Source organism: Malaya genurostris, chromosome 1, assembly GCF_030247185.1.
Source record: "Malaya genurostris strain Urasoe2022 chromosome 1, Malgen_1.1, whole genome shotgun sequence".
Classification (NCBI taxonomy): Eukaryota; Metazoa; Arthropoda; class Insecta; order Diptera; family Culicidae; genus Malaya; species Malaya genurostris.
Genome location: NC_080570.1, coordinates 153,391,528 through 153,400,861, shown reverse-complemented (window position 1 = coordinate 153,400,861; position 9,334 = coordinate 153,391,528).

Here is a 9,334-nt window from a genome sequence, read left to right as displayed (position 1 = left end):
AGAAATTGGTCGGCTGGTTTCATAGTCCTCGTAAAATTGAATAACGGTGTCGCTCATATTTTCATCCAGTCCACTGCTGGCTACTCTCGACCCAATAGAAGAATACACACCGCTCTCATTCAGTAATCTTTTTGCTTTCGTCGCCGTATATATCGTCGTATTGAATGTTTTTTTTTATTTTCTTGGCTGTCCATGACTTAGGCAGTACAGTTAAGAATTAAAACTGTTCAGCCTCTTATCGTACTTTTACTGGAAAACTTTTCTTTGAGCTGCTCAATTATTTCATATAACTCATCTATTATTCCTTCATCAAAATTAACTTCTTTGTTCAGAGCAAATATATGTCTTTCAATGCAGTTTATTATCTCGTGATATTTCTCCATAATATATTTAACAGAACTGCTTGTTCTGTCAATTGGGGAAACGGCCAGACTCGAGATTATATTTTCAAAAATACCACTAGAAGAGTCTGTCAAGAATCTTTTTTCAAACTTGAATAAAAGTGGATATTTTCCTTGTGTAAAAACTAACAAAATCTTTTATGTTTGTAAACTGTTATGTCAAGTTAATAAGAATTTCTTTATTTTGCATAGTCGCACTTAATAACGGTAAGAAATTTTAAACACACTTTACTCTATAGTTCCGGAACCGTAAGTCGGATCCGGATAAAATTAAATTGCAACCTATGAGGCTATGAGACCTTTCATTTGAGCCTAAGTATGTTGAAAATCGGTCAAGCCATCTCCGAGAAAAATAAATGAGCTTCGTTTTAGAGTTTTTATCCACCATTTCTGGTACTTCCGGAACCGGGAACTGGGAACCGGTATAGCCGAAGTCGATTCGTTTTATATATAACTAATATAGCATCCAAATTAAATTGGTTTTCTGCCAAATCTAGAAGAAATTCTTCTTTGCATCGTCACTCTAAATGACTGTGTGCAATTTTAAACGCACTATACCCTTTTTTGTATCATTTATTTTACCCCGGGTTTAACCATTTTGGTCGTTCACAGGGGGCACTTTGCCCTACGAAAGCATGATGAAATTCAATAGTAACCTATGAGGCTATTACATTTTTTATTTGAGCCTAAGTTTGTGAAATCGGTCAAGCCATCTCAGAGAAAAATGAGTGACATTATTTGACACATGCTCACACACATACATACAGACATACATACACACACACATATATTGCTTAACTTGATGAACTCTATCGAATGGTATAGGACACTTCCCTTCAATTTTCACTAGTCAATAATAAAGTGATTTTATAACCTTTCTATATAAGAAACTTATAACTTTTCTTGCAATTATTTTAGCGTAATTCTTTATGTTTTCTAAAACTTCTTCTGATAAGACGAAAAGATGGCGGCTTGGTCATAATGAAAGATAGTAACAAGAAACAATTGCTAATGGCGTTACAAAAAAAACACTACCTCTAAACAATAAGTAACTGTCATTTTCAGATTTGATTTAATGACTTTTTTGATGTCGTTGCGTTTTAATTTCTCATCATTTTCATGTACATATTTTTAATACAGAATTTGGACCTCCCGAAACAGATTTGCAGATTTTTCTTCAGAAAAATATAGATTTAAGTGTGGCAACCCTGGACGCTATACGAAATTGAACAAAGCAAGATACGATCGGAGAAAAGGGGGTGATGTTTTCTTGAAATTGAATTTTTTTTCATTTAACTCTATTATTTGTTTTCTTTTCTCTGCTCTTTGTTCCTTATGTTTGATTGTCTATACTCCTTTTTCTACTTCCTGTTTTCTGAAATGTATTCTTCACGTAATACTTCTTACTTGTACTCTTTATTATCCACTCTGCTCGGAATTATATAATCTGTAAGCATTAGTTTATACTTTCTATTCTCTGTTCACTATTCTCTACTTTTCAATTTTTATACTCTCTCCTAAGCTCTACTCTTTACGGCAGACCCTTTCTTTATTCTTCTCTCTCTACTTGTTACTTTCTATGATTCATTTTCGTCTTTCAATTACTTATTTTTCGCTTCCTAACACTGCAAACAGCCAGTAGTCGTTGGGAGCCAAATCTGGCGAATACGGTGGATGTGGGCGCAATTTGAAGTTCAATTGATGTAGTTTTGTCATTGTTTTGATTGACTTGTGACACGGTGCGTTGTCTTTCTTTGTTATATGCGGTCGTTTCTTTGCATTTTTAGCCTTCAAAAAAAATTCTGATAATATTATCAATAGATTAGGATGTACTCATTATCATCATTGTTTGCACAGTTGGTTTGCATCCGACTTTCTTCAGTGGCGACAGAAATATCCCACCCGAAAATTCAAATATATCGACTGAAATATCCAAGTAGACTTATCAAAATTAGCTCATCACTTATTTATAACCAGAGTAGATGCAAGGAGAGTGACGACATTTCTTCTGTAACGTTGGCAGCAACTCACAAAAATGCACCTAAAATGTTTGAAATTTCATTATTTTTATATTGGATTTGTAAGTTTGGAATATTTCTCTGGAACGAACAGTTATTGTCACTCACTCTCTCTCTTTCTCGACACACTCTGTTTACAACGTTAACATCAATCGCTAATTGTGATAGCGAGAACCGAAGTGATGCCTGTCGTTTGCGTGTTTCCACCATAGACCAAAAGTCGTAGACCATACCAAAAACGCGAATAAAACTTACGCTCAATCAATCAAAGCTCAGTTCAATTAGCTAGTGAAAAACCGAGTGCGCACTCGAATCACAGCAATATTCATGACTTGCCCTTCTGAATAAAACATCAGCGCAGCCAAGCAAAGCCTCGCAGAAATGGCCTATTTCACTTCACCGTGAATGATTCCGAATGCAATTCTTTCCGTGCATCGCATCGGTGTGCAACTGCACTTGCACAAACGAAACTGTTATTGTATCGGCCTCGCTTTATCTGCATTTCTTTCAACCTGTTTGCAAACTTTCTTCGCGATGTTACACCGCTGTTTACTGCCGTACCGCACACACCGGTAAGTTGCGGTAACTATGGGTACGACGAAGGGGAGAACGGGTTCAAATGTACCATTGGGGTGAAAACCCGATCCGTATGATCGGTCCGTTCGTTTTTTTTTGACGAATCATTGGACGCTAATAGATGTATTGATGGAACAACTTACGATCAAATTAGCTTCAAATAGATAAGTGTTGATTGGTTGACCCGAGCAGAAAGCAGTAACGAGTTTAACATTTTCAACAAGTGCAAAAAATAGAAACAATTTAGATATAATTCTGTTACAATATGATGATCGGAAATCGATTGGTACTTGTTAGACTGCTAACCTCCCGTTGCTGCGAAGTTCCACTGCAAAGCAGCTGTTCCTTTTGCACGTTTGTTTGCGCACTTTTGGGTATGATTCCGTACTATACCTAATAACATATGCTCCGCAGAGTGCGATCATCAACGATCGCACCACAGATAAGCGGATGTTTCGATGTGGCAAACAGTTCAGGTTCAATTATTAGCTGAAAAATATTTGTTATTGGTTCCTCGGCGAAAGCGAAAAATGTGGAAGTTCACTCAAATTTAGAACGCCGTAAGTAATACTAAAGGATCAAAGCATGACCATGTTGTTTCTACTTGTCTGTGAGTAAACCACCGTCGCTGCTGCCGCCGTCATCGCCTTCAACGAGATTCTTCAATTAATAATAAAAATAAAATAAATGCCCAGTCGAACACGAAAACCGACTCACATTTGATGGGAGCTTGCGGTGAAAAACTGGTATTTTCTTTCCACAGTTTTTCAAATATAAGCACCAATCGGGCATCGGGAAAACGATGCTTCGCGCGGTAGGGGTGTCAATTCACGGGAAATTAGAACATTTTCCGAATTTTCGATGGGATTGTAGATATCCTTGTTGAAACAAAATCAACCCAAATAAGAAAAGATAGAAAAAAATGTGACTTGACATGTTAACTTTACTAAATCATAGTATATTCAATAAAGAACAACGTTGAAGGAAAAACTCTAGAAGGAACATTGACACATAAAGGGTGCAACGGCACACGGAAAATCCTAAGTGAATTTTGCATCGCATGAGTAAAAAATATGAGTAAATCGTTTCAATAGTGTTTGCTTCGGTCATGTTTCATAGTTACAGTAGTTCATGGCATCGAGACAGAAAAAATGTTCGAGGAAAAATTTAAGTAAGTCGATGCTTTCCAAGCTGCCCACCTGGGTCTGTTTCCCAACCCCGCACAATGACCTTATGGTTAAAAGCTCTAATAACAAGCTAGAGAATCGGAATGTTAACTTCCTGTGGAATTATATTGCCAGTCAACATTCGATTTTCCGGAGGAAAAAAATTATCTAAATTTGCGAAAAAACTTCTGATTTGGCAGGCAATTTGCAGTTGTGGTGAAATAAGCGCTTCCTTCATTCCATGCCTCAAGAAGCGTCTCATGCCACTCAAAAAGAAACACGAAGGATCAACTAAGATTTTGCGTAATCTAGCCTCCTGCTACTACACTCGACCCGTGTTGGAGTTATGTGCTAACCGATATGAACCCATCAAGGCCACCGGACCCTCGCCAAATTGTAAAAAATCGGGGCAAGTATAAATCGGGGCAAGTATAAAACAGAACTGAAGTTGAGAAAGGCGTCTGCGTAATGTCATAGTCATAATTGGACGCGTGAAAACGAATAAAACTGCAAATAAGGAGTGTATCGAAAATGCTTCTACTATGCTTCTTATATAAAATCAGCAATTTCTTCTGGAGACACTCAGATCGATAAATTTCTACATTTATAGTTCCGGTAATATAAAAAAAATGGTTGACTTCAAACCACAGGAACATATTGCTTGCCATACCAGTACCTTTCGACCGAATTTCTCCACTTAAATCGACCTGTCCGCATCGCTCACATCCACCCCAACGACGACAATAAAGTATTGTGGACCTGGAAGGGTTTTTGAATCCTCCTTTACATAAGTCTCATCGTCTATCAAAACGCATGCATCCGGACACTGCAAAAGACGCGAATACAATTTCCGGGCCCTTAGTGCTGCTCGATTCTTCTGTTCTACACTTTGTTTCGAGATTTTCTGCTTCTTGTAGGTCTTCAGATGATTTCGACTCTTGATACGCTGGATCATTCCGACACTCGTTCCTGCTTTTTTGGCTAAATCACGTATTGACATTGATCTGTTCTTCATGATTAGAGATACCACTTTCTGGTCCAGTTTCGAGTTGGAAGAACCGGGGTTTCTGCCTCTTCCTGGTAGCTCATCCAAATAATAGTGTTCTCCAAACTTATTAACTTAATGGTTTTACCACTGGCATGATGAATTCCAAAGCGCTTCGCCAATTTTCGCATAGTAATACCCTTCTCACTTAGCCCTGTGTCCAGAACCTTAATTATCGCTACCTTTTCAATACGCGACATTTTGAAAACGCAGAATTTCAACCGCACAAACAAGTAAACAAACGAAAGCTGAGAGCCAAACGCACAGCATGCTGTGATCTGTGCATAAAAAACCATGAGTACAACACAAATGTATGTGGATAGCTTATTTTCGATACACTCCTTAAATCGTTCGTTTAGTAGATTGTGTTGATTTTTGCAACTAATTCTGCTTCCAGAATTCTAACTTTGCATTTATACTAAAGTGCGACTTATCGACAATAACCTTATTCTATCACACAACTAAATAACACGGAATAAATTTTTTTTGCTGTAGATTTAGATACTTAGTAGAGGTAACAACGAATAACCTGTCCACCATCTCTGTAGAAAATAACAAGATCTTTTTTTTGTCACTAACTTTTTGTTCCCCCTTCCTCCGTTTCTCCACCATCTCGATGTCAACTAATTAGATCTTTATCGTTTATCTTTTTAGTCATTCGTTCTCATACCCCTTTTTCACTCCGTTTTCCACAAAATTACTTCTCTATACTTCTTTCATTCTCTTAGGCAACATCATCGCCCACGGGAAAACTGCTCCAGGCGATGACCAACATGCGGGCCACTCGCCGGGTCTCTGTGACCTGGGGGTGTTTCCCGCGGACCCATTGAAACGTATAATCGTCATATGGAAGACACTAGTGTCATATTTAATCCACCGACCATTGCCGATCACCAGCTGCAGACTGAACCTGCCAGAATCGACCATTGCGACCGGAATTCGCCACTACCCTAAGGATAATACCCTAGTTTTAAGTTAGTCAATAATTAAAATTAGAAAATGCCCTTGCCATCTTAGAGCTTAAGCAGTGTGCCTTCAAATATGTTACTATTGAATAAAAATAAACGAATAATCTTTTAGGAATGTTTTAATCGAAGAACTAAGAAGAACTGAATGGCGGAATTTATCCGATGTCTATATCTGTATTTTTTGCCATCATTTATTTATCTATACCAAAATGCTCAGAATGGAGCTGTTTCAGAATACGGTAACGTGCGGAATCTAGATCATGTATTAAAAATTTAGTTCTAGAATTATGGGTCTGAACTCATTTTCAGAATTCAGATAGTGAATTTAGATCTTGAGTTAAATTCTGAACTTGGATTTCGCATCTTAGTAAAGGAATTGAACTCAGCTCTAAAATCTAGTTCCTGAATCCATGTTCCAAATTTGGTTTTAGTGTGCAGGTTGTGAATTCAGGAAATAAATTCTGTATCGGAATATTGGAAATAAATTCTGAAACAAAATCAGGAATTTAATTCAGGTTTAGAAGTCAATTCTGAAATCCAAATTCATATACTGAATTTTGTTAATGAATTCTGAAATTGAAATCCGCTACCAAAATACTGGATTCGAATTGCGAACAAAAATTATGGAACTAACTTCAGTTCCAGAATTAGGATTAAGTTCAGGAGTCATAGTTTTAAATTCTGAACCTGCAGTTTGAAACTATCTTCTATCTGAAACTAAGCTTCTATCGACAGTAATTGTATAAAACGCAGTTACTACTTACTTTAATGGTGCACATCGCATCTTCGGAACATGACCGAATGGTATTCTCTTTTCCGGCATGCTTGCTACATGTCCAGCCCACTGTAGTCTGCCGTATTTTATAAGCCTTCCAATGTCCCCATCTTTGTATACTTGGTACAGCTTCATGCGTCGGTACCGTACTTCATTCTATTTTTTGCCTGGCACCATGTATTCAGGCTTGGTAGAGTTTATCGTCAATCCTATTCTCGCAGCTTCTTTCTTGAAGGACACAAAAGCCCCTTCCACAGCTCTACGATCCACACCATTAATATCAATATTTAACATTATCATGATCAACACTGTGCACACCGTTATTAACCGAAGCAAATCCAATTGCATCTCTTTCACGTTTGAACATAATGCACACACAGTTAGACGCCTTGTTGAATTGAATCTTATTTACATCATTAACGTTTAGATGCATTCGTTCCTTAAGCAAGATTTCAATTTCGGTTGCTGCTGGTCTAACTTTGCAGCGCTTGAAATCAATACAAATTGAATTTGGTCTTGTAGGCCACGTTTCAGGCTTTGTTAAATCGTATTTGCCCATTTCGTACACTCTATTGTTCACTGCACTGTATTGTCTTTTGTTTCTATCGTCTCGACCGTAAGCAATTTTCGACTGTGTCAGATCCACCTAGTGGTGTGATGGTGCCAGTCTCATATTGCTCATATTTGGGCATAAAACAGTATATCCTATTCAATTTGTTCATAGTTCATTTCAATCTAAGTTTAAGAAAATCGATTCAGCCATTTCTGAGTAATCGGAATGATCTTCGTTTGGGATTATTAGACTACTGTTTACGGCAAGTTAAAACGGTTGTGGCAAGTTAAAATTGAGTCCCTAATAAGCCAACTGCTTCTTTTCTCAAACCAAACAATAATCACGCGTTAGAAATTGAATGGCTTGCATTTAACATATAACAAAAAACTCACATTCAAGAAGCTCGAGCAAGGTATTACAAAAAATATATCAAATGATTATATTCTCGTATAAACAGAAATTCTAAGCTCTGTCTAAAGATCAAATTATTAATTTACAAACAAATTTTCAGACCAGCCATACATTATGCAGTACCAATTAGGTCAAGTTGCTGTTCAACCACGAAGAAAGAGTACAGAATAAAATTCTGAAAATGATTTTTAAGCGCCCTCCCTGATTTAGTAAAAATGAGTTACACGGACTCACAAATATAGAACCATTAGATGTAGTGTCACATAATATTATAAGCAAAGTTAGCGGTATTAGTTAGTAAGTTAGTATATGAGCTCCTTCCCCCCATTACATATTGTATGTTTCCTTACAAAAAATCACAGATTTACGGAAAATGATACCTCAATGGTAATAATCAAATCACGTATTATAATAGGACTGAAAAGTCACCATCATCGGTTAAGCCGTCACTGAGTAAAGTTAGTGCACTTATTCTAGTTTTTTGCGCATATCACCCTGTAACTCTGGAACCGGAAGTCGGATTTGAATAAAATTCAGGAACTTTGTATGGATCTTCAAGACCTTTCAGTCTAGGTTTGTGAAAATCGATTCAGCCATCTCTTAGAAATTGAGTACACAAAAAAGTAACATACAGACATTTGGTGATTTCAATGAACTGATTGAATGGTAATTGATATTTGGTTCGGTTCAAAAGTTGGGTTTCACAGTGATAGTATAGCTTTTCTATAACAAAGACGTAAAAATAAAATTCTGTTTTTCACTAAACATGGCCTACTAGAAACACGAAATGTTTTCTCGAGTGAAGAGTAATCTAGGAGGTTCTAGATTTGACACTTCCAGTGTCTCAAAGTGTTAAATAAATGGCAATAACAAGAATGTGGTTGGAAGTTAAATAGTGGAGCGCCATCTATTCTAGTCGTGTTCCATTGCCAGTTGAAAAGGACATACCAGTTCTAGTCAAGTAAGTTTCCTTACTAAGTCATACTGATGCAAAATTTGATTCTTGTATTTATTTACACACGTCAATGACGTTTATTGACATCACCCTTAACCATCCAACGATCGAATGAAAAACTCCTTCAAGTTTCGCGTCTATTTTCGCATTGCTGTTACTGGAAATCGCGAACTGAAACGGCAACAACAGCAGCAGCGGCGGCAGGCGTCGTGAAAATTCGAACAGTCCTAAACCCCCAGCAGAAGTTGGTGAACCGTAATTGCTTTGGAGGAGTCTTGCAGAAAAATGCTTTCCAATCTGGTCGGTCAGTTCTGTCTTTGAGTGCGAATTAGACGGTTTGTCTAGGAAAGTGTTGAACATCAGCCGAGTCGAGCCGAGCCGAGCCGCACTGTGTTAGCGCGAACTGCGTCGAAAGGGAGTTCAGTTACTTGCCCTTGTTTAGGCAACTAACGGCTCGAAGGTCGGT